Raw genomic sequence first — 24,722 nt, forward strand, 5'->3', positions numbered from 1 at the left:
TGTGTTTGTCACCCTTATTTTACTTAACAATGGCCCCAAAGCACAAGAGTAGTGATGCTGGCAATTTGGATATGCCAAGAGCAGTTGTTTTTAATCTCTTACTGGGCCTAATTCATAAATTAAGCTTTATCATATGTATATACTTACTGGAAAAACATAGTCTATATAGGGTCTGGTACTCTCTGCAGTTTCAGGCATCCACTGGGGGTCTCAGAACGTATCCCCCACAGATAAGGGGGGACTGCTGTACCGCAATATGGCTCTCATAATTTTAAACTGTGCAAATCAACCAGTATTGTTTCCTATGTGCGTCTCACTCTCCAACCAAGTGTAAGTCTCCTGGGAAGGGAACCATGCCCTATACTGCTGCTGCATTGCCCTCAACACAGGGCGAACACTCAAGGCCCCTGATCGTCCTGAGCACGGCGGCCTGCCCTTGCCGCCCCACCCCACTTCATCCCCAGGGAACTGCCCCTCTTTGACTCCAAGTATGCCAGTGTTTGTCAAAGCATTTAACACACTGCACGGTCATCACTTATCCATCAGACACCACACACACACAGTACACTGTAAACACCATAACACCAAGGACCACTACTGTCTTACTTACCATGGTGTCCCCAGAGTAGGTCTTCAATAAGTATCTGTTAGAAAAACAAAGTCTCTTGGTGAGCCCATAGGAAAGATTTTCTTCTTTCTTCTAGAAGTAAGGAGATGGCCTGAAGCCTTCATTGCCGGTATTGAATGTTAGAAGTCACTGGCTAGGGTATCCATACATCCCAGTTTGCCCAGGACGGTCATGGGTTTCACCTGCTGTCCCATGCAATTAACACTGTGTTTCACTCTCAAAAGTGTCCACGTTTGGAAAATAAGTTATATGGCCACTTTATCACTGGCCTAAATGAAAGCTGGTGACAATACAGGTTTGGGATCCGAAAGTCATTCAGACCTTCAAGGTCCCAGCAGGGCACATCACTCAGAAAGAGAGGATGCTCTGAGCCCCTTGGAATGAGAGGGAAGTTTGGAGGTGACTCTAAGCTAGTCTCTCATCCCAGCTCCAAAGCCCTGCCCTTCGCAGCTTTCAAAGCAAGTGCGAAACATCCCCTCAACCTCACTTGTCACCTGTGAGCCAGAAAGGTCATTGCATGAAATTATGGGCTGCTTCTAACACGTTGGTGCAGACCACAAGCTGCAGATGAAGCCTTTCCTATTATATTCTCTGACACCTCAAGGAAGTAAGGCACATTCATCAACGGTTTTACCTCCTCTGCCCTCTCTCCCCATTGCACAGGCTGTAAATTACCGGATGGGAGGGGACTGGAGAAGGGATCAGAACTGCCATTTACCTGGAGCAAGGTCGCCCCACCCCCACCCAAATGAGCCTCCTTCCAGGGGAGCTATTGAGGCAGCAGGGGATGCGGGAGCTGCACATGCAGCCTGACTCTGCCAGCTGCCTAGATTCATGCCCACGGCCAACGCATCCCTTAGGCCAGGCAATCACGTTCTCCAAGTGCTTGAGGGGTGTACTTAAAATGGGGGTGCAGCTGGGAGAGTCCTGGAGAAGTGTGCAGGCTGCACTTGAGGTGTCTGTAGTCAAGACTAACACACACGAGAAACGTTGGAGCAGAGGCCAGTCCCCGTGGTCTTTTACTGGGTGAGTGGAAACACTCAGATATTCAAAATGTGTCTTCACTCGGACCACTATAAGAAAACACCATAGACCGGTATTTGTAACAAACAACAAACATTTATGTCTCACAGCTCCGGAGGCTGGAAGTTGAAGATCAAGGTGCCGGCAGACTCTGTGTCTGGCGGGAAGCCACTTTCTGGGTAGCAGATGGCCGTGCTCTGGCTACATCCACACACGGCCTTTCCTGGCGCATCAGCGTGGAGGAGAGGAAAAGCGCTCGTGTCTCCCCCTCTTCTTCTAAGGGCACTAATGCCATCATGAGAGTCCTCCCCTCACGACCTCCTCTAAACATAATCACCTCCCAAAGGCCCCACCTCCTAAAACCATCACATGGCGGGGGAGGGCTTAGACATATGAACTGGGGAGGGACTCAAACATTCAGTCCATGACAAAAGGTCTATATGGGGAGATGAGTCATTTGACAAACATTTGTTGTGCTCCAGCCCCGTGACAGGCTCTGTTCTGAGCACTGGAGAACAGAGTGAGGATGAGAAACTCACTGCCCCCTGGCATGTACCGTCCAGTGGAAGTGGCCTGGCTATCCAGTAGCAGATGATGCGGCTGCCAGTGTGTTCATGGACTTAAAGGCAAAGCAAATGCCCCAGGACACAGGACTGGACGCCATTCCCTGGCCGGTACCATTGGAGGGTTTCACCTGTAGTCCTCATTCCGGTGTTGGCCCGGCATGGGAAAGGAAGCTGCAGAGGCCAGAGGTGCCAGGAAGGAGAACTTCTGGTGGATTGTCTCGCCTCCCATCACAACTGCTCTAGCTTTCCTACCTCACAGCTCTGATCGCAACCCTCAAGCTTCTGTGTGAAAGTTCCACACAGATAAGCCCATGGTACCCCTGGGCTTGGCAGGATAATGCTGCTGAGCACAGGACCATCACTTTGAACATTCAATCACAGATTTGAAAACCTTTATTCAGTCACATGCCCCTCCTGGAGGAAAGGCAAGCTGAACAGTGGAGGGCACAGATGTCTTACTTAAAGCCACTGTACTCTTGACACTACTGACAACCTCGGTTCCTACTCACCCTCATCCTTTGTGTCAACATCGGGGGCATTCAGTGCTGTAGAAGAGCCAAAGGTTTGGGTACAACAGACTTGAGGTCACGCACTGATGAGACCTTGGGCAAGTGACATAACCTCTCTGAAACTTAGTTCCCTCATCTGTAAAATAAGAACGGCACAGAACAATCACCAAACAATTGGGATGGACAGCTAACGCTTGTGCTGCTGTCATTGTTGTTAACCACCATTCCTAGTGATCATAAGAGACATAATCCTGCTCTAGTGACGTTATTTTGTCTGTAACATGCTTAAAATATCTCATTAGGAACAGCGTGATGTATTTCTTAGATAAGTTAAGCGTACTCCACACCAGGGGAGGTCGAAGAGCATTGGAATCATCTAATCCCAACTCCCCCCTCCAGAGTGAGCAAGCTCTTGCCTCTCAGATGTTCTTATCTATGTCCATAGCAGAGGGCGCGTTCGTTAGCATAGGGGATGAGACAGCTCGAAGTGTCAAAGTGCCAAACAAGGCTCACAAGTATCAGAGATCTGACCCAGTGTCAAGACTGACTAGTAATTTCAAGGGTACAAGTAATTGTCAGGCGCAGGTAATGCAAAGAGAGGTCTGGGACCCCAGCATAGCCCCCAGGTCTTCTTGCCATGTTAACATGCCCTTGGAGGTCTCTAAGTATTGTGTGTGGCTGCATCCCTTACGCGAAAGGCAGATGTTCAGGTCAGGAAACACCTCTATTTTTATACTTGAATAGTCACATAGCCTACGTGACACTCTCCAGGGAGTCATGCGCCATAAATCCACAGATCTGAAGTTTCCTTACCATAAGCAATCCTACAGCCCAGCAACGTCCTGCTAAAAAACACCCCACAGGTGAGGGCTCTCCTATGAGTTACCATGGGTGTCACTATGAGCGGCTTGCCAGGAGGTCTATAATTAGCACATTTCCAAGAACTTTTACCCACCTTCTCCCTTTCCCAGGGGCATCCCAGCCCACACCGCCCCCCCCCCACACCCAAAGGAAAGGACCAGACTGCGGCCTGCTATTAACCATCCTTCCTGCAATAGTAGAAACACATCTTCGCTGATTAAATGAATGGTGCTCAAGGAATGTGGTTATCTAGAAAGGCAGACAGGCATTTCTGCACTTGCAGAAATAAGGCATGAGAACTAATCTGTCAAACCCCACAGGCATCACCTATGCAACAGCGTTCCAGGACTAAAGCGTGTCCTGGCACCGCCCCTGACTTAGCACATGGTTCTGTCACCAGACTAGAAAGTCATCTGACTCTACCACCAGAATACTGTTGCCTCTGCCTCTAAGCGGGCTGTTCATGCAAGGTGTGTGTCAAAGAGGCTGAGAACTGGGTGTGGACTTGACCTGGGCTTAGACTAAGATGCTGTAGAACTCTTCTGTGCCTGCCTCTCATAACTTTGGCCTGGTGATGGATGTGGTACACGGAGCAGAGCTAGGTGTGAGACTAGTGTTCATTCTAATTCACCACCTGACAGCAAAAACGAGGGGAAGGGAGAGGGTGTCCTACTTTCCTCAAATTTCAGGGGCCGGCCCGGTGGTGCAGCAGTTAAGTTCACGTGCTCCACTTTGGTGGCCCAGGGTTTGCAGGTTCAGATCCCAGGCATGTACGTACACACTGCTCATCAAGCCATGCTGTGGTGGTGTCCCACATACAAAATAGAGGAAGCCTGGCACAGACGTTAGCTGAGGGCCAATCTTCCTCACCAAAGAAAAAACCACATCAAATTTGCCAAAGATTCTAGCAATTATTTAAAGGACTAATCAGCTGAGATCAGCTGGCAGAGAAATTCAGAGACCCTGGTCCTTGTCCTGCTCTGGCACCACCTGGCTGTGTTGCCTCGGCCAAGACAATGCCCCTTCCAGCCTCAATTTCCTCATCTGAACTAAATCCTATTCAGACCTCTGTTACACAGTGACTTTCTCCCTATTCTGAAAGCTTTGTGCCCTATTGATGATCACTATAATAACAAATAGGGGAGGAGGGCAGGAGGGAGATAGCAGTAATTTGCTTAAATGGAAAACAGCAAGAAAAGAGAAAAACTAACTCTGGCCATGCGACTGTGGGGAGAGGGGCAGTCCAGAAGGGCAAGGAAGGACTTTGCTCTTCAATGTCTCTTTCTTGTCTTTGAGGAAGTTGAAATAAGGGACACGAGAAAATCGAAATAAATAGAAGGAAACAAAACTGTTAATATCTAGAGTGATTAGATAATTTACTGTCCAAACCAGAACTCTGTGGAGGGGGCAAGGGGACATCAGGAAGAATTACTTGGGAACAGGCATAAAGTGGATGGGCTCCAGGCACACGGGATGCAGGTCCCCTGGTTGAGAGCCGGCCTCCTCTGCACACGATGGTCCCACCCCAGGGAGGATGAGCAAAGGTAACACCTGTTTCCTCCACAGTTAGAACATTCATTTTTAAAAGTGGAAACATTCAAGCAAATACAGAAATGACAAAAGGTAAACTGCTACTGTCATTTTTTACTCTTAATTGCTATTTTAGCTTAATTGGCAGTCTTATTTTATCTTTTGTCCTTGATAAAGAATTTCAACCCTCGAGAAAAAGAAAAATATTTTCCCTCACCAATGGTGTGATTATTTCAGATAGGCAGACTGGAAAATATCTGTCAAGCTTCCATAGAAAGGCTACTCAACAAACCAGACTCCCTGTCATAACATGGTCATCAATAAAAATTAATCGACTAATTCCACCTTTTCAAATAAATTAAGGAAAGTACTATCTTGCTTCAGGAAAAAAGTATATATTTCTTGAGAGCAAGAATGAACAGAGTAGAAACACTAAATCAGAAGGGTTATAATGTAAATGTCCAACGATAAGAAATGGCTGAATAAATTCTAATCACTTATTTAAGGGGAAATTGTGCAACTATTAAAATAATAATTTAGAATTATGTTGACATAGAAAAATGTTTATGATATATTATGCTCAAAAAAGGTATACTGAAACTCATCAAATATTTTTAAATCTATGAGTTCCTAACAATACTGAAAGAAACAAAGAAAAGAAATTCATGGCTCACTTTTGGGGGACAACGCAGAACCAAGCATTATTTTGGAAACTGGTACATAAAGGAAAAGAATCAGGCATTTTTCTTGCCCTTCCTATGAGTAGTATGCCTATGAGTAACCAAATAGTTGGCGAGGAGAAATTTATCTCTACAGAAGTAGTTTAGTTGATAAACTAAAAAGGTGTGACAGGCGTAGAGTATCACTATTTTAGACCTGCTGATATATTTATCTGGTGCTCCAGTGGTTACGATTTGGCACTCTCATCGCTGCAGCCTGGGTTTGTTTCCTGCCCAGGAAGCCACACCACCTGTCTGAGGTCTGCCCGTTGTCACACTGTGGCGGCTGCGTGCTGCTGGGATGCTGAAGCTATGCCACCTGTATTTCCATTACCAGCAGGGTCACCATGGCGGACAGGGTTCAGCAGAGCTTCCAGACCAGACAGACCAGGAAGAACGACCTGGCCACCCACTTCCGAAAAACTGGCCATGAAAACCCTGTGAATAATAGCGGAGCATTGTCTGATAGAGCACAGGAAAGGGAGAGGATGGCAAGAAAAGATTGGGCAGGGTTCTGCTCCACTGTCCACAGGGGCACTAGGAGTCAGCATCCACCCAACAGCCCTAACAAAAGCAACAATGAATTAGGGACGCGTTAATTTGCTAAAGCTATCCTAACAAAGTCCCACAGATGGAGTGGCTTAAACAATGGAAATCTACTTCCTCCCAGTTCTGGAGGCAAGTCCAAGATTAAGGTGTCAGCAGGGCTGGTTCCTTCTGAGGCTTCTCTCCTTGGTTTATTGATGGCCATCTTCTATCTGTCTTCACATGGTGGTCCCTCTGTGTGTGTCTGTGTCCATAGCTCCTCTTCTGTAAGGACATCTAATGACCTCATTTCAACTTAACCACCTCTTTAAAGACCCGATCTCCAAATACGGTCACATTCTGAGGTGCTGTGGGTTCGGACTTCAACAGACGAACATCAAGAGGGACACAATTCAACCCATGACAATAGATCTAGGTAACATTACGAAAAGAAAGGTCTCAGCCACCATGTGCCTCCTGAGGGATGTACGCAAGACCATTTATGAAGCAGACTTGACTACTAAGAATAAAATCTGAACTGATCAAGCTTTTAGGTCTAACTAGCAATTTAGAGGAACATTACAAACAATACTATGGGGAAGCATTAGCAAAATCCACACCAAGAAACTCTATAAAACAGATGATTATGTTTCTTCAACAAATCAACTATGAGGGGAAAAAACAGAGGAGGAACCCATGAATTAAAAAGATTTAAGAAACATATCAGGGGCCAGCCCCATGGCTGAGTGGTTAAGTTCACGTGCTCCAATTCGGAGGCCCAGGGTTTCTCCAGTTCAGATCCTGGGTGCAGACATGAGACTGCTCATCAAGCCATGCTGAGGAGGCGTAGAAGATTGGTAACAGATGTTAGCTCAGGTGACAATCTTAAAAAAAATGAAACAAACATATCAAGCAGAAGAACCAATTGCAAGTACACCTTGATCATGATTCAAAGAAATCACTATAAGACAAGTAGAGAAATTTTAACAGTGACTGGATATTTGAAGATTTTTATGATACTGCTGTTAATTATTTAAGTGTGATGAGGGCATTATCATTTCTTAAGGGTCTCTATCTTGCAGAGACACATACTGAAATATTTCCTGATTGAATGACATGATGACTAGGATTTGCTTTAAAATAGCCTGGGCTGGGGGCAGGCTGAGGTACACTTGAAACAAGATTAGCCACGAATGGAGACTCAATACATCATTCAGCCCATTTTAGTGAAGGTTTGAAATTTTTCACAATAAAAAGATTTTTTTCAGTGAGGGGAGGGAAACGATGTAAAGCACACCCAGTACCACTCCACTGCGGGAAGGAGCGGGCGGCCACACACACGCGTGTGCACCAGCGTAGGAGGGACAGCAATGGTAACACATCAAAGCCTCGAGAAGCTACCCCTGGAAGGCAGAATGACAAGTAATTTCACTATTTTTACACTATTCTTCACTGTTTACAACGTTTAATGAGTATTTATTTTTACCACCAGGAAAAACAAGCAGCTTCCATTTTTTTTTAAAGTCTGAATAAATAAAAGGTCTGCTGCCTTCAGCACCTCCTGTAGGCAGCGACTGTCGAGTTCTACAGACAGATGAAGTCTCACTGCTCTGCTAGTCCTTCTCGTTCCTGGAGTTTAGGGCTATCGAGGCACATTACCCTGTGGAGTAATACAGCATCTGAGGTCACGTCAGACCAGCGTTCAAAGGGTGAAAACGGCATGGTTCACAGGCACACCATAAAGAGCATAAGTGGACCCATTAAATATGAAGCATGTGAATCCCAAAGGTTACTGAATAAATAATGTTATTTAACAAAGTGAAAGGGGAGCGTAAACTGACTGCAATTAGAGTTCATTTCTCTCCTGAAAATTCCATCCCTTTCTTCAGAGAGTGAACTGACCGGAGCATTCTCTCCAGCTCAGCCCTCTCCTGTCTCAACCTGAGAAAGTCGTGGATGAGTGATCAAGGGTGGGCCTTGGCAACACCCATCTCTCCTGCACGTGTGCACCAGGAAGCTTCACTGGGGTTGGTTCATATGCATTTATTTGGCGCCTAACCTGCAGAAATTCCTCTGTTTGGCTCTGTGGTGGCAAGATGGGAGGACTAGGAGCATGGGGGTAAATTTAAAAATATGACTTTTTAAACACAGGTCTTGCTTCAGAAGACTGCAGTCTACTTCGGATCACACACACACACACACACACACACACACACACACACACACAACTGATACTAGAAAAACAACTGCAGAATTGCAGGCATTCGCTCCCGCTATGGACTGAGCTGCGTGCCCTCAAAATCTTCACGTTGAAGTCCTAACTCCCAAAGTGGTTATCGGTGGACACAGGGCCTCTAAAGAGGTAAACAAGGTTAAACAAGGCCGTAAGCATGGCTCCCTACTCCCATAGGACTGGTGTCCTTACAAGAAGAGGAAGAGACACCGGGAGTGTGCACGCACAGAGGAAAGGTCACGTCAGGACACCGTGAGAGACGGCCATCTGGAAGCCAAGGAGAGAGATCTCTCCAGAAACCAACCTGCCAGCACCTTGGTCTTGGATTTCCAACTTCCAGAACTGTAAGAAAATAAGTGTCTGTTGTTCAGCCCCCCGGCCTGTGGTATTCTCTTATGGCAGCCCTCGTCGACTAGGACACCGGCAATTCCCATTTTGTCACTTTGCAGGAAGTACTTCACACTCGTCACTTCCATACACATCTTCTTTACTCTTCAGGAATGGCTGCTGTATCTAGGGGCCAACCATAGCCATGGAAACTCCCCTTTCTTGCCCCCACCACCTCTTGGGACCCCCCTTCCAAATGTATGGTGTCAGGGATGCCCAAACCCAGGAGCATAGCTAGCCCAGACAGAGCTCTTGGGTGAACAAGAAAAAGGCTCCTTCTCTGAGTCAATACAGCCCAGGGCGAGCACAGCAGAGTGAGGAGACAGGCCCTGTAGGATAATCAGAAATGGCACCCCTTTTTCCGTACAGACTCGGCCCCATGCCAGGGTGCGCAGCCAGACAAGCAGAGCCCCACCGTGCTGCTTGGCCTGATGTCCTTGTGCACCATATGCAGGGCTCCAGGCCAAATCCTTGACCCTCCTGTTCCATGGCCAGCTTCTCACCTCAGTCCAGGGCTGCTTTGATGGGGGAAGGTGGCAGGGAAGTAGACAGGGATAGCCAACCCCTGACGTTCCACCCCCTCATTCCCCTACCAGCTCCAGCCCTGGTCCCACCGGCCCCAGAGGCCAAGTCCCACGCTCACCACCACTCCAGCACCTCAGCCCAGCTGAAGTCTGGGTGCTCCTCGGCCCTGCAGATAGTGCCGCCCTCAGCACTTTCACCCCGGTGGCTTTGTCATCCCCTACAAGGCTAAAGGGGAAAATGATTTAATGTCCCCAGAGCCACTTAGGAGGGAGCTTCTCACATTATCTGTGACCTAACTGTTGCTGGTAGATATTTCCCCTGGGAGGCTGCCAGGGGGGTCGGGAAGGGGAGAGGGCCATCGCCCCTCAGCTCCCCAAGGCTCTCTGCCCAAGAGAGGCTGCACAAGCTTTTCCAGAAAGGACCACCTGTGCAAAACTAACGTCCCACTGTCACCCTGTGGTAACTTCCATCCAAGAGGATGTCCCCTGTAAGTGCAGATTGAAGAATCTGGCTCAATATTGATTTTTAAAGAGAAAGAAAATGCACCAACACTGTCATGGGGAAAACACGAATTCAGAAAGTGAAAGGTGACAACTGGGCTCCTCCTAGTCTCTCCTAACTCCTTTCATTCTGTCTGTCACCAGCTCACGGCCGATCCCTACTCTTCTGATACCACAGCTGAGGATCAAGAATGAGGGTCACACACTTTGTCTCAGACACGACTGGGGACAGGGCTTATCCATAGACAAAGAACTGCAACACCAGCTTGGAATGACCTGAAAGACAGCTTTGTAAAGCCCTTCCAGCAAAAGCATCTTCCTCGCCTCCCTGTCACAGCGACACCATTATTGCTTTATTGCTTTGGCCTAATTATTGGCCCTTTTAAAATGCACCCATTTCTGGGAGCAATGACACAAGGAGCTCTCAGTACTACACGGCATAGGCGGCCCTTAAGAGAATGGGCTCTGGAGCCAGGTCTGGGCCTCAGACCCTGGCTCTGCCATGTCTAGTGTGTGACCTTGGGGGGGTTACTTACCCTGGTCTTGAGTCCATTCCTCATTTGTAAAATGAGGACAATCACAGTACTTTCCTCACAGGCTTGCTGGAAATATTAGATGAGGTAATATGTACATTGGTTAGCAGAGTACCTGACATGTAGTAAGCAATCAATAAATGTTAGCTATTATTAGTCTTTAATACTCAAGTATAGTCTATCAGCTCTGTTTCTTAGAAGATGACAGAAATTTAGATATGGTTGGTTTTAAATAAACTGACCAAAGAGTCAGTGGTTCCAGCCTCTCCCAGTTGTCACCTGCCTTTCCTCTAATGTCACCCACTCTTGGGCTGATGTCACTATCCCTCCCTCCAAGATCAGCCATCATCACTGCAATGCCACCACCTCCCTCCTGTTCCTTGGGGCCCAGGTCCCATATATAAGGGGAAGAAGCTTCGCCTGGTCCAGAGTGTAGCCAAGGGAAACTGATATATAAGGCAGAAAATACTGAGAGTTGTGGAAAAACCAACTCCATGGCACTTCGCTGAGGGCAAGGTGACTATGGCTGAAATCCTGTCCCTCTCCAGTGGCTGTAACTTTGATTCAATCAAAAAAGCATGGGTTAAGGATTTAATGGAAGTCTGTCTCCAGCTTGGAAAGAAGAAGAGTAAAAAGAGAGCAGTTATTGGCATTTTTACTGCCTAGCAGGCGATGTATGTCTGGCCCAAGTAAGTGCATCAGGGAATCTATCAGTGGTGGAGAACGGGTGAGGCGCCGATCAATCTCTCTCCCACTAAAATGGAGCTGGGCAGCATGGCCGTCAAGCTGTTCACCAGGTGAGCGCCAGCTCTGCTCCTAGACTTACAGAGACAATAAGGGCACCGCTGGGCCGGCATTGGGTTGCAAATCTATGAAAGGGGTTTATTCTGTCCCCTCTCTGACATGGTCAGCCTCCAAGACTGAAGCTGAACCTCCTAGCACATGGGTGAATGGGCGTTTCTGTACAAATGACCCAAAGATGGCACGAATGCCCCTGGCCCCGCTCCAGAATACCTCCTCTATCATTAGAGTCATTGCTTTGAGTTATCTTCTGGCAGGCAACCTTCCCATCACTCTTTTTAAAATTATAAATATTCTAGGGGTGATAATAAAATAAAATGTTATCATATACTCATGGCAAAGGGTGAGTTGGTTGATCTAGTTTCTTCTCCCATGGTGGTGAGTCAAAAGCTGGCTGTTGGGGCAGGGATTTGGGATTAGATAGGACAGCAGAGTGGCCACAGACCAACGAAGGCCCACGTTCCCCCTCCACTGCATCCAGGCATTGCTGGGAGCCAGCTGGGAACTACGTTTCCCGGCTCCTCCTGCACGGGGCTGGACTACATGTCTTGCCAATGGAAGGTGGGTGGAAGTGATATTGGATTGACATGGGCACGTATGAGGCACATGATTCCCCATTCTCTTTCCCCCATCTGCCAGCTAGGTGACACCAGGCCTGCCTTGTTGTAGCACAAGAAGGCAAAGCCACAAAATAGATGCCACTTGGGCCTGAGTCACCCCTCGGAATAGAACTGCCTGACTCGGGATGGACCGTAATGATGAGATTGGGGGTGGTTTGCACAGCTGTCAGCATCCGTTACCTCAAGGGAGGGCCACTGGCAGAGAGCAGGCCTGCACCGTGCTCTCACAGGTATGGCTGTGGGGAGTGAGGGCAACAGGCACTGTGGGGAAGAAAGGAGGGTGAGAGTACACAGCAAGTTACTGGGGCTGTGGTCGAGAATTCCCAGACTGGAAATGCAAATCAAAACCACACCGACACATCACCTCACACCATCAGAATGGCTGTAATTAACAAGACAGGAAATAACAAGTGTTGGAGAGGATGTGGAGAAAAGGGAGCCCTCATACACTGCTGATGGGAGTGCAAACTGGTGCAGCCACTATGGAAAACAGTATGGAGATTCCTCAAAAAATTAAAAATAGAAATACCATATGATCCAGCTGTCCCACTACTGGGTAGTTATCCAAAGAACGTGAAATCAACAATTCAAAGAGATTTATGCGCCCCTGTGTTCATCACAGCAGTATTCACAATAGCCAAAACTTGGAAGCAACCCAACTGTCCATCAGCAGATAAATCAATAAAGAAGAAGTGGTATATATATACAATGGAATACTACTCAGCCATAAAAAAGACAAAATCGTCCCATTTGCAACAGATGGATGGACCTTGGAGGTATTACACTAAGAGAAATAAGCCAGACAGAGTAAGACAAACACCACATGATTTCACTCATATGTGGAAGATAAACAGACACATGGACAAGGAGAACAGATTAGTGGTTACCAGAGGGGAAGGGGGTGGGGTGGGGGGCAAAAGGGGTAGAGGGGCACATATGTACGGTGACAGGTAAAAACTAATCTATTGGTGGTGAACACGAGGCAGTCTACAGAGAAACTGAAATACAAAAATGTACACCTGAAATTTACACAATGTTATACGCCAATATGACCTCAATAAAATAATTTTTAAAAAAAAAGAATTCTCAGACTGTGGCCACCCCAGTCGAGTCACATGAGGTCACCTGGCAAGCAGAGGCAACAGGAATCCAGTGCTCCAAAAAGGGGTTGTTTTGTCAGAAGAACGTCTTCTGTGTTTGGTTGAAAGTGATGGGTTGTTTTAAATTTTTATTTTGGCTTTGATTATGCTTTCACAAGGCCTAAAAAACCATTCCAAATAAGATGCAGTTTATCCCTAAGCTTCTCTGCATACTTGAAAATAAAACGCGAAGGAAAATCCACGTACGTCCCAATGCACTCATTTCAGCAGTTCCTGATCCTCCAAATCGAGATTTGCACCAGGTGGTCAAGTGAGGACATTGATGGTAAATATTTCACCCTTTAGTCCCCTGCCCTTCATGTGTGTCACTTGGCACATTTCCTGCGTACCGGGCACTATTCTAGGAACTTGGTATATATCAGTAATTGTCTGTTGAATAAATAAATGACACTACCCAAAACCATTCATCTCCTCAGTCAATCAACCACAGTATCTTCTGAGTGGCTTCTATCAAGCAAGGGTCCCCCAGACTCCCTTCTCCATAAATGCTGGGCGTGGGGGCAGGATGTGAAAAGTGGGAACCGTCTCAAACAACATTCTCCTACGTCATAGTCGTGGTTAAGGGTTGGCCCAGATCTGAACCAGCCCACTCAGCCCACTGACAGTTTCTGCCCCAAGCCTTCTTAGGATGTTGTCTGTAGGTGAATTGACTTGTTTCTTCCTCTAACTAAGGTTTTTGAAAGTTCCCATTGCTAAGTATCAAATATCCTGAATGAAGTCCTAAAACACACACGTGCCCAAAAAAGTGGGTAAGACAGTGTTGAACAGTCTCACAATCAGTGTTCCGGGAGGTGACCAACAGAAAACAAGTGCGGCTAAGTTAAGCAGAAAAGGGATTTATCTGCAGCGCATTGGCGAGCTCACAGAATCAATGGAAGCTTGGGGAGCCAGGTTCGGAAGAGAGAGAGAACTAAAGGAAATAAAGTGTTGAAAGATCACACCAGGAGAAGAGTCTTCTTAGCACGCCGTCACTGACACCACTGTCACCGCACTCTTGTCTGTCTCGGCCACTGAGAAGAATCTCTGCGTGTCCTGTGTAACTCTGTCACTCAAGTTTCAAAGTCCTAAGCAATGGACTCAGGCTAGGTCACGTGCCTGCACCCTGCCTTCCCGGAGGCCAGGAGAGGTGGTACCTGTCCCCCTTCATGTTCTGAAGTGGGTGATTTGGAGACCAGTACGTCAAAACTAATATGTCCATTGCAGCCCACCCCTTAGGCCCCCCCAACATTTTCTTCTTTTCCCATAATTAACTTTCCTAAAAGTGCCCCGAACATAATACAACTGTCCTTTAAAATACTGAAAGTACTTCCAACTGTCCCCAAGGTGAGGCACCCACATTATGCCAGTGACTCTATCTGGCTCCAAGTCTCGGCGTTTTAGACCACCTCCATTCCACTTTTGGTTCTGTTGCTATCCTGTCTTGATATTCTGGATCCTAGGTAATAAATTATAAAATAGCCTTCAAGACTATAGTCAACAATGAGAGAAAGGGGAAAGAAAGGAAATTAATTAAAATTATAAATGTATGTATTAAAAGACGAGAAGAAGAATTAGGAGAGAATACGGTCCATGCTTCTGAAACGTGGTGTTCATGCCTCCCAAACTTCATCGTTCGTTTCACGTTCTCTTGCACAGTCCCGGCGCCTGCTTTGCACCTGTTGACCTGGAAAATGCTTTTTCCTCTATTTGAGTAAGTGGGAAAGCAAAACGAAACAAAATTTTAAAACCCAAAGCAGCTTGCTTTCATCTGATAGGGACAACAGCACACCTTCACTGTCTTTCTTCGGGACGTGTCATATTGTCAGCTCTGTGCCATGCTCCAATCCCAGGAGTATTTCCCATGTTATCGTCATACAGATATGATACTCACCCACAGTACTGACCTCCCTAAGCTCCCATTAAAACCAGCAGACCTCGGTGAGATTCTGGTCCCACAGTCATTAGCCTGATCTCAGAACTAGTGTTCAATTATCCCCTAAAGGACTGAATTTTGCCCTGGCCCCAGAGCACAGTTACTTTAGTAAACGGATGCAGGCCCTTTGTGAAGGCTTTGAAGAAAGATTCACAGCGTGTACTTGTGACAGTGCTGCAGTATCTTCTCCCAAGGGAACCTGCCTTCCGTCTGACCTAAAGAGCTCTGGTCTGGCAGCTGACTTAGATTTCCGTAGTAGGTAAAGGCCACGACTAGATCACCCACCATATCTCTAGGGAACTGATATTGTTTCTTTTACAGATCAAGTAGTATCTTAGTGGGATGCCTGTCTATCTCAATTCTAGAATCCTTAAAATTAACTGGCCTCCATAGATCCATGTGGGTCAAAACATTCTGATTATTGCTCTAACTACATACCAGTCAATTTGGGAACCATTGTGATTCTCTTAAAAGTGGCTCTTCAGCCTCTGCGTTCCAGAATTCTCTCGCCCTTATTGAAATCAGGGAGCCCACTTCAGCTACAATGTCCCCTGCCAGCAGACAGAGGAATCCTACTGCAGTACTTTTTCGAGATGCTGATATAGCCTCTCATCAAACTATTTCATAACACCTTAATGAAGGGTAATGTCTAGGCCCTGTTGAGGACCTAGATAGGCATCCCACATATTCAATGCCACCCTTAGTCCCAAGAAACCAGGTTCCTTGTGCTAGACTCTATACCTTAGAGGGCCCCATTCTGGTCCTCCTCTGACTGTGGGTGAGGTCTCTCATAAGGTTACAGTAGTCAATGGCTGTGGTTTCATCTGATGGTTCAGCTTGTGGGGGTCTGGGGAATGGATCTGCTTCCAAGCTCACCTACATGGTTGTTGGCAGGCCTTGGCCCTTCACCATACAGGCCTATAGAGCGGCTCACACTATAGCAGCTTGATTCTCCCAGGGATCTCAGAGAGTGAGAGAAAGCACCCAAGATGGAAGCCACAGTATTGTTACAGCCTAATCTCAGAAGCGACACCATGTCTGCTATACTCTGTTCATTAGCAGGACTTCACTAAATCCAGCCCAACACAAGACGAGGGATCACACAAGGATGAGAATACCAGGAGGCCAGTGTTGGGGCAGTCAATTAGAGGCTCCCTGGCCCAGCTTCCTTAGACAGGATCAGGAATATTCCCAAGTAAGGAGGACCTTTGTACAGGCAACACAACAACAAACGTCCATGACAAGTATCCAGGGAAATTAAGTACCCAAAGATTAAGGAAATCAGTAGAGGCCCTGAAAACATGAGGTAGGAGGTCATAGAACAATTTCAGAAGTTCTCCATCCCATTTTTGTTCCATTTTTGTTTAGTTTCGTGGGCACCTGTCCAGGCCTGGTCATTTGTGTGCACACACAGTGCCCACACGGCGTGATTCCACAGAGAAAGCGTGTCTCTCGGGACCAAGGTCCGCCCCCAGCTCCTGTGCTCTCACGCTCTTTTTCTCACACTTTGTACATTCCAGTATTAGAAAGATGCTCTTCGAGACTTCATGTAAGGCAAACACTCCCGAGTCTGTTAACGTGGGAAAGTTTTATGAGTCATTAATACCTTGGTGTGAATTTAGTGACTCAGATCATTTCTAGAACATACTTTGATTGTGAAAGAAAAGCATAGGAAAGAAGAAATGCCAGGAGGACATCTAGCGATGGTCATGAGCTGGTGATTCCCCCTGAGGAAAGAAAAGGAGCACTGAGAGGAGGCGGATCGAAGTCTTCCTCCACCTTCTTCATCATTTTGCCCACAATTCTGAGTCAGCAACAAACAATATTGAACTGATGTATAGTTGTTGTTTTATGTGACACTTTATCCTTACGACAACCCACCGAGGTAGGCATCATTTCCCGTATTTAACAGAGGAGGTGAAGCGGCTTGCCCACGGCCACATGGCTATTTGGCTATTTTGCAACAGAGTCAGAATCACAACCGAAGGACGTGGATTCTAACATCAGCGCTTTTCCTACTACAATATCATCCAGTCTGAGGACAGGGGAGCAACAGAGTCGGGGTCTGGGGAGATAACAAAAGGGATTTTCCAGGGTGATCGCTAAGGGGAAACTCACTCGTGACAAGGAGGGCTGTCACTCCTTGTGACACTGCAGAACAAGTAAAACGAATCCCCGCTTAAATGGGTGGAAAGCAGTTTTGTGGGCAGTAAGGAATTTTTCATCCAATCTCGAACATTCAGACTTTGCTTAGGTGCAACATTTGGGAAAGGGCCGTTTAAGTTGAACGAGAAGCCGTACAGTTCCGGTGCTAAAGCATGCGGGCTTGGGGGGAGCTCTGGACTAGAACAGCTTCTGTAAGAAGATTCCCATCCCAGCAGCAGTGTTGGGAGCTTAAGAGCACATCATCCTTTTCAGTGGCCCGTCCAGACCCAGCCATGGAAAAGGCTGATACTAGGCTAAGCGTGAGTCTCAGACAACTCATTAGGTTCTTGCTTTTATCTTCTCTCCCAAATTTGAGAGTAAGGGGCTGAAAATCTGTTGCTCAAGAACAAGAGTGGGCAAACTTTCTCTGTGAAGGACCAGATAGTAAATATTTTAGATTTTGTGGGTCAGAGAGCCTAGGTCACAAGTATTCAACTTTCCTGTTCTAGGGCAAAAGCAACCACAGGCCAACAGGCATGGCCAGGGCTGACCCTGCAGTGCAGGACCCCAAGAGTGAGCACCTTTTAATTTTTGCACCTTGGGCACCTTACTTGTCTCACTAGTCCAGGCCTTGCATGTGGCTGTGTTGTAATACGATTTTATTTGCAAAAACAGTCCGCATCATCACAGACAGAATGTCCATCAACTGAGGAACAGATGAACAAAATGTGGTATATTCCTGCAATGGAATACTATTCAGCCATAAAAAGAAATAAGGTATGATACACGCTGTGGCATGGATAAACCTGGAAAACATTACGGTAAGTGAAAGAAGTCAGACACAAAGGACCATGTACTATATGATTCCATTCATATGAATGAAACATCCAGAACAGAGAAATCTATCAAGACAGGAAGTAGAATAGTGGTTGCTTGGGGAGAGAGGGGGAAATGGGGAGACGTTCAGGGAACAGAAATAGCTCAAGGGTGCTGGTTTCTTTTTGAGATGATGAAAATGCTCTAAAATTGATTGTCATGATGGTTGCACATATCTGTGAATATACTGAAAAACACTTAAAGTGGTTTTTTAAGCACTTTGAGTAAATCTCAATAAAGCTGTTTAAAAAAACCCAGCAGAGCAGATTTCGCCCACCAGCCAACGTGGTCTAGGATACTTTTCTTCAAATTTGTCTCCTTTCACGTTCACAGCAAACCTGTGAGGCAGGTATTTTTGACGATCAGAATGATTGGGTTACTCGCCTGGGGTCACTCAGCAGACAAGTGGAGCAGCAGAGTGCCTGCTGGCTTCAGAGGGCGGGCGTGTAGACGCGGACAGGAAGTCTCACTGTGTTATCCCCTGGAGCGCATGTGGCCCAGAGCCCTGAGCCAGATAAGGATGCAACAAATTGTTTATTGATTGGTTTGTTTTTAGAGAAAACATATAGTGTAATAGTTAAGAATACAGACTCTGGAGCGAGCCCGCCTGGACCCAAATTCCAGCTCCTGACTCCTGCACGACCCTGAGTGAATCACCCCCTCGCCGTGCCTCGATTTTCTCATCTGTAAAATGGGAATATTAAGAGCTTCTATCTCATAGGAGGGTGGTGAGAAATTAACGAATTGTTCCTATGAAACGCTTAGAACCGTGAATTGGATTTGCTGTTACTAATTATAAGCTCAGCTTCCCATAGGTGTTGGTTCTCTCACAAGGAAAGGAATCCGTAATGGCATGAAAAATAGACCAGTGAGGAAAATTTAGGGGCTGGGAGAGACATTTGGCTCTAGTCAAACCACACCATGAACGAGTCTGGCTGTTCAGCCAAACTGACGACGCCTACAAGCATCTGGCTCTCCCAAGTGCACAGGACGTCTAGGGTAACGGGACCCCTGGGGGAACGGGCAGAGAGGCTACTGTGGTGACCTGGGCACTCGGGGGGCACGGAGCGGACCCCAGGCTCCGGGCTCTGGGTACCGCCCAGCCGCGGCTCACATCCTACTTAGCTTATAATAGCAGATATGAAAATTTCATCAGGTTTTCTGCTTTACTCCTGTGAAATATTAAACACTAATAAATTATTAAGCGCAATGTAAAATACTACAAATGTTCACAGATTTCATCAAGAGGTACTTCAGGAGCACGTCTGTTAGAGGGCTGTTTTGGGCAAAGCAATCTGCTCCGATAAAGGGTGGCTTTGTTCTCCTTCCATCGTTTCTGTTCCTTAATAGGGAAATGTCTATTCTGGGATTCAGGTGCTGCCAATAAGCACACGAGGCCGCAGGAGTTCTGGATATGTGGCTGCTTTATGCATTCGGGCTTGACTGTGGGCGGGAGAATGGAGCTGAAAGGGGGGGCCCAAATTTTGGAGAAATATGAAACTTGTGCTGAGTGTCCCCAAAGTGACCTTTTCTCTTACCCTGTGAAGCGGAAAGCTCATCGGGCCTGGGCTGCGGCCACAGGGGTCTCTGATGGCCCAGGAGTGCGTGCGTGGTGGACTGATGGGAGTGTCTGTATCAAGCCTGTTTTCCAAGAGGCCGGGGCTATTCCTGAGAGAGAAGTCAAGCCGGACGTAAAGCCAGCCAGTCTGACAAGCTGCCGGGGTGGCCCAGGGGAGACGACTACCTTCTGGGAAGCTGAGGAGCTCCCAGAAAAGAGCTCACCCTAAGAAGAGCAGGTAAAGCCTGGCCTGTGGTTGGAGGAAGGCATTCCGAGCCCAGCACCGTAGCTGCCTCTGTACACCTCCCACGGCCCAGCCTCCTGAACACTTATCTGGGTCAGAAACAGACAGATGGCTCCAAGAGAAACCAGAAATAGAAGCTGCCACTGCACTGTGCGACACATTAGCGCAAAGCAACTCTGCTCGGGGCCTCCGTTCCACGGTGTCCCGGAAGGGGAAAGGCACTTCCCCTGCTCTGTCACAGATCGCCACACAGCTCAGCACACGGCTGCCAGCCAGCCGCAGGTGGGAACCCTGGACGCAGGACAGGGGGATGTGACAGTGAGGCCTGGTGGCACAGTCATTCCCAGGACGGCAGCCGCAGGCACAGGTGGAGTCGAGCATCAGAAGGAAGCTGTGGGGCAAAGAGACACCAGTAGCCTCACAGGGCATCCTGGACAGCCCTGCTCTCCTGTCTACCTCCTGAGACCCAAGGCTGCATCTACCCCTTCCCCTCTGCTCCCTCCCAGGAAATCCTGCTTCCCAGACCAAGCTTCCTTCTTCATCTTCCATCCTCCCCTCGTCTCTGCCTGACCCTCTCTAACTCTCTGTCTCTGTGTTTGTGCATATGTGTGTCTGTGTGTTTATATCACTTATTTTGTAAATCAGTGTAGCATCCCACTCAGCGTGAAGAAGGGTGTAACAGTTAGGAATGATTTGACCTTTAAATAGTAGACAGCTCACCGCTGTGAGGCTTCTCACAGCACCTGAGGACAATTCTTGCTAACTTCACACACACCCGGTCATAGGTGGACAGAAGGAACCAGCTCCTTCGTTCTTTCAGCACTTTATATATTTCTCAGTGTGTTGGCTTTTTTCCTCATGTGGCCACCTCATGCCACAGCTCTTGACATCATGTCCCCCCCATGTATCATCAAGTAAAGAAAATCTGACTATGTGGCTTAAACGAATAGGGCCTGTTTTTCTCACATAATGATAAGTCCAGATGTAAGCAGTTAAAAGCATTGTTCCAATTGCTCAACAATTCTGGCATCTTCTATGCCTCCATACTCCCATTCTTAGTGGGTTGGCTTTCACATTACTGTCAGTTCATGGTAACAAGATGGCTGCTGCAGCCCCAGACATCACATCTGCCTTTAAGGTAGGAGAGGGGGGAGTGGGTAAAGCCAGATGCAGCTGCATATATCCCCTCTTATCAGAAAAGCAAAGAGATATTCACCGATGATGCTCATATCTCTATCTGTAGCCAAGGTCTCTCTCTTGTGACCCAAACCCACACATCCAGTAGTCTGTTGAACATGTCTTGGATTCCCACCAGTACCTGAGAAGACCAGGAGACCTGACCTGGGTTTGAGAACGAGCTATGCCACTACCTTGGAAAAGGCACCTAAGCTCTCTGAACCTTAGTTTCCACCTAATTTTGGAATAATGTTCCCTGCACACCCCACGGAGCTCCTGTGAGGATCAGACTAGATAATGCAAGTTAGAGTGCCCTGAAAATCATAAACCACAGCACCAACACGTGCTCAAGTGCGTTCCAAGAACAACAGAAACAAAAGTGTCTACCTGCGGTCATCCCTCCTTCCAGATTCTTCTTTGCACTGTCAACTCACCGGCCCTCCTCTGTTGTGCAGAATCCCAGCAACAGGCTCATAATCCAGAGGAAAGCCATCTGCGCGGGTTACACTGCAGGCAGCTGCCCAGGTGAGAAGGTCACAGGGGAGCGGAGCAGGACGTGGGCCGCGGAGGGGCGGTCCGCGGTGTCTCGGTCAGCCTCGGCTGCCCCAGCAAATGCCACAGACTGGGGGGGCTAAACTCGGACATTGACGCCTCACAGTCCTAGCGGCTGACGTCTGGGATCAAGGTCTCGGCAGGCTGGAGGCCTCGCTCGGTCTCCCCCTGTCCGCGTGCTCTCCCGCCTGTGTGTCTGCGCCCTAAGCTCCCGCTCTCATCAGGACCCCATCCCATTGGATCAGGACCCACACTAACGACCTCTTTTTACCTGCATTGCCTCTTTAAAGACCCCATCTCCAAATACGGCCCCATTCGGCGGTCCTGGGGGTCCACAGGAGGGTGGTGGGACGAGGAGGGCTGAGGTGGGGAGAGGCTCTGGGGCCATCTTGAAGGCAGGTCGCCCATCATCAATGCCACCTCTCCCATGCCACCCACACCTACTACCCCCGCCCCTCCCCCTTCCCGGTGGCTCCTATCGGACAAAAGCTGCCGTGAAGGAGCATCCCGGGAAGAGAGCGACGTGGAGGGAGAAGTCCTCGCGGCGGTCCAGCCCGGGCAAAGGCGGGCTGGAGGGAGAGGGGCCAGGCGGGCCCCCCACGGGCTCCGCAGGGCCTCTGGGCTCGGGTTGGAGCCCAGGCTGTGTTCTGATGATAGACATACGAGCTCCTGGGGAATTAATAGGTGCTCCCTCGGTAGAGATGGTCAGGAAATTCGGGCCGCAGTGATGGGACCCCGGGTTCCTTGCACGGACCCTCCAGGATCCGCCGGGCCTGAGCGCAGCAGAGGGCGCGGTGTCCCGGCCCTGCCCCGCGCCACCTCCCAACACTGCCAGCGGTGCTTTGGTTTTGCTGAAAAACGTGCCTCAGAACCAACATTCCAGCGGAAACCAGTTAGAAATTGCGACGGCCCCCAGAGTAAGGCTCGGTAGGAGGCAGTCTCAACCGGGCGCAAGGCCGGGCTCCACCTTCGCGGGGTCCCACGTCCCTTCCCTGCCGGCCAAGCTCGGAACTGCACAGCTCTCTGCCTCATCCCCCAGCCAGCGCCCTGCTGCCCCCTCCCTCCCACGCAAACAATTTTCAGGACCTCTGACAAGGTCTTCCTGCCATCAGTCTCCCCTCTTTTCTCTCCCCCTCGAGTCACCTGCACGTCCTCAGGCGGGAGGCACCCCACAACCTGCTGAGAACTTCCGAGTACACTTCCTAAGTAGGTGGGAGGCAGAGTTCTGTGGGACTGGGCCATGGACCAGGTACAGGGTGTGTGGGGAGGAGCCCAGGATCCTCCTATTGACCCCGGGCCCCCCTCTTGCCCCTCCCCATCGCGGGTTGGCCTCATCCATATGCCCAACCTCAGGGATGTTGGGAACCTATGTGGCACCTTTGCACAAATCAGAAAAGACTCCACTTCTCAAGACACTTCATTTCCATTCATTGTAAGACTATCAACACTTTCTGATAATTATTAAAATGAGACACTTTACTTCCATTTTCCAGAATTGTCATACTAGACATACAAATCTATAGCTTCTGTGATGTGAATGGTATTCTCTTAGATGTGGCATCCTTGGGCAGTGCACAGCCCGCACAACCGTACACAGAGGCCATGCCCAGCCTTCTATCTGCTAGTGCTAGAGTTGCACCCTAAGGCCTGGCCCCTTCCCTCTCCTTCTAGTCATTGACAGATCCACCCCTACACACACACACACACACACACACACACACACAAAGATATATGAGCCAGCTGTCTACCTGAGTTCCAGAACCACCTGCTCCTGGGATGTCTTCCTTGCCAAGCCCAGCCAGCACCAGAGGCACCCTCACCCACCCTGCACTTCAGACAGTCTACATCCTGCCCACAGGAAAACCCCTGGTGTCTAGTGTCCCCTCCAGTCACCATCCTACCTTCCTCTCCAGGGAAGAACACAGGCCCCCGGGCATTCCTCAGCCTCTGTTCACAGCCCCCTCCTTCCCAATGTGCACCCTGATGCCCCAGGCGAGTGAGTAGTTCCCTTTTCTGGTCCCCCTCCCCCCACACCTCTACTGCTTCATTTACCAGCTGTGCCTTAGTTGCTTGTTTCTCTTTGGTACCCCCGACAGAAGGTGAGCTCCTTGAAGATGCCCCGTTCCTTATGCGTCCTTGTAGTTTCAGAGTTACACCAAGCGCTGCGGAGCTGGCCTCGGATGGATGCCTCATTCGGCAGCGATACTTGTCTCGTTCTGTGTCCTCTCGGTGTAGTGCCGGGCAGGCCCCAGGCTGGGGGAGGGTGCCAGGAGTGAGTTCCGGTCCTCACATCCGGGGGGTCGCAAGCAGAAAGATGCTGCTCTGGGGACTGCTTTCAATGTCATGATGTCTAGGAAGGAAGCTACTTTGCTTCCAGGGCAAACGGACACTGCTTGTGTCTTACACTGTCCTCCTTCCTGAGGAAACTGTCCCCAGGGGGCCCTCAGCACCCGGCTGCCGGCCAGGCCTCCCGTGTGCCTGATTCTCCTGTCCCTCTTGGCTTCACCTGCAGGGAGGGCGTGGGACAGCATCCTTGCTTCCCCAGGGAGTAGGAGCTAATGGATGCCTAATTCTGTCACTCCCACATTGTAAAGCACTGGCTGTAAAAAGCATTTGTGGAAAATTCAGTGGAGAACTTTACATTGGCTCTCCCCAGGAAAAGCCTCGTCATCTCCCCGTGTTACACACTCACGTGGATCAGAGCAGCTGGCCAGCAGGCTCCACACTCATCCCAGACATCCAGTCGCTGTCAAATATTGTGCCCCGGGCGCTGGCCTGACTCACTTCCCCTGTCCACTGCCCTCAGCTTTGACCGATGTGTGCCCTGCCCTGCCCACCCTCAGGCGCACGCAGCCCTCGCGCTTTCCCTCCTGCCCTGAGCAGGAGGTAGCGGCTCCACACTGTTGCAGAGCATCTCACGGCACCAGGCCAGGGTGGGCGGCGCTGCCCGAGCCCTGTGCCCGCCTTGTGCTAAGCACCGGCATGCACCTGCTCCGGCCCGAGAGGCGAGTCCCACTGATATTCCCATCTTCTAGAAGGGAAAACTGAGACTTAGGGAGCGGAAGCAATCTGTCCAAAGCCACAAGAGTCTGGCTCTGGACTCCGTGCTCTTCAGCGCTGTGGTCCAATGCAGTCACTG

At 48.8% G+C, this 24,722-nt stretch overlaps 1 long non-coding RNA gene across 1 annotated transcript in view; it reads right to left on the bottom strand.

Moving 5' to 3' along the window:
• LOC123285059 (uncharacterized) overlaps positions 1–23,805 on the bottom strand; it is a 36,337-nt gene extending 12,532 nt beyond the window's left edge. Inside the window, exon 1 of the long non-coding RNA XR_011503071.1 lies at positions 23,636–23,805. This is a non-coding gene — a long non-coding RNA (uncharacterized lncRNA). The remainder of the gene's footprint in view (positions 1–23,635) is intronic.
• Between the last annotated feature and the right edge of the window lie 917 nt (positions 23,806–24,722).

The sequence above is a fragment of the Equus asinus genome, chromosome 4, assembly GCF_041296235.1.
Source record: "Equus asinus isolate D_3611 breed Donkey chromosome 4, EquAss-T2T_v2, whole genome shotgun sequence".
In the NCBI taxonomy this organism is placed as follows: Eukaryota; Metazoa; Chordata; class Mammalia; order Perissodactyla; family Equidae; genus Equus; species Equus asinus.